We start from the raw sequence: 1,701 nt of genomic DNA, 5'->3' as shown, positions 1-1,701 counted from the left end.
TTTTTTCGAATAATGAACAACAAATGAAAGAGCAAAGAAGAAGAGTTTATAAACTTTTAAGGACAAGTTAAAAGTTGAATTAAAGATCATACAATTTCAAATTAATTTAAACAAAATTAAAATGTTAAAAAACAGCTCTCCTGCATTGAAAATAATAAATTTCGTAAAATTACGAAAATCGTTTCATACACTACATTTTCGTTGGCCCAACGAAACTTTCGTTTGCTCAACGAAAATATGTAATTTTTCGTAATATGAAAACCTTCATCAATTAATGAAAACGTTTCATACACTTTTTCTCCATTTTTAGTGCCAAAAAATCCAATTCAATGAAAAGATTCATCAATTAACGAAAAATTTCATACTCATTTTAAAGAATAAAAATAAGAATTTTTTCCTTACTTTATTAAAGTTTTAATTAAGTAACGAAAAAATTCATTTACTTATGAAATTCAACATTAACTAACGAAAATCTTCATAAGCTTATGAAAATTCTTCATATACTAATGAAATATTACATTGGCTTATGAAAAAACACATCAGTTAACGAAAAAAAATCGTTGCCTTACAAAAAAAAAACCTAGACTTGCGTGCATTTCTGTTTTAATGATTAAAAATTGAATCTTGCTTTATATAGTTCACATTAGGTTTTTGTTTAAAAATCTATGTAAGCTGAGCTGAATACAAAAACTATTTGCGTATTGACAAGGTGTCTCACGATAAGTCGGACTCATCAGTTGACTTAAGTGAGCTCCACCGGGTCGAAACGCCAATTTTTGGTTTGGACTATATTAAATTAATAATTTAACAAGTCCAATAAAAAAATACAATTAATACAACGAAAAGTTTCGTTAGCTAACAAATATTTTTTCGTAATTTAATAAAAATGTTCATTAAATTTACGAAAAAATTCGTTAGCTAACGAAAGTTCTTTCATAAATTAATCAAAAAATACATTGACTAACGAAAAATATCACCGTGGTTAGTTAAATTTTACGTTAATGGATGAAAAATTTCGTAAAGTTATGTAAAAATTCATTAACTCTCGATCAAAAATTTTTATGAAAAATTTCATTAAAATACTACAGTTTTCGTTGATTGATGAAGTTCTTCATTAACGTATGAAAGCCATTTCGTTAATTAAATTTTCGTTGGCTCAACGAATTTTTTCGTTGTATTTACGTAAGGATTTGGTTCAGTGTGATTTTGATTAAAAAATGATTTCTGATTTCGTAAACGATTTAAATGAATTCATCAAAAATGCTCCCATTAAATCGTTTAGGAAATCTTGATATCAAAATAAGGAAAAATTATGAAAACTCATTTAAGAAAATGTTATTTTTTTTTCTGAAAAATTAATATTTTCAAAATGATCTTACGATTTTTTTTATTTGTCCCGGGTTTCGCTTCCAAAAATATGGTCACCGTAGTTATATGGCAGGTACCTACCGTTAGTTTTGGTCATAAAAAAAAAAATTTCAATTTCCCCAAATCACCAAAAACTGCTAACTACCAAGTTTGAAGAAAATCCTAAACTTGCCCTATAGTACCTATATCGCAAGTATAAATCAGCCTATTTCGTATAATATTCATATTCATACAAAATTTCTTAATAAATACATAGATCCATAACCTTAATGTGAAGTAATTTATTTTAACCAAAATTTAATCTTTAACATTTTAACGATATTTAAAACAAAT

This window comes from Episyrphus balteatus, chromosome 1 (assembly GCF_945859705.1).
Source record: "Episyrphus balteatus chromosome 1, idEpiBalt1.1, whole genome shotgun sequence".
Lineage (NCBI taxonomy): Eukaryota > Metazoa > Arthropoda > Insecta > Diptera > Syrphidae > Episyrphus > Episyrphus balteatus.
This window is presented reverse-complemented; position numbering follows the sequence as displayed.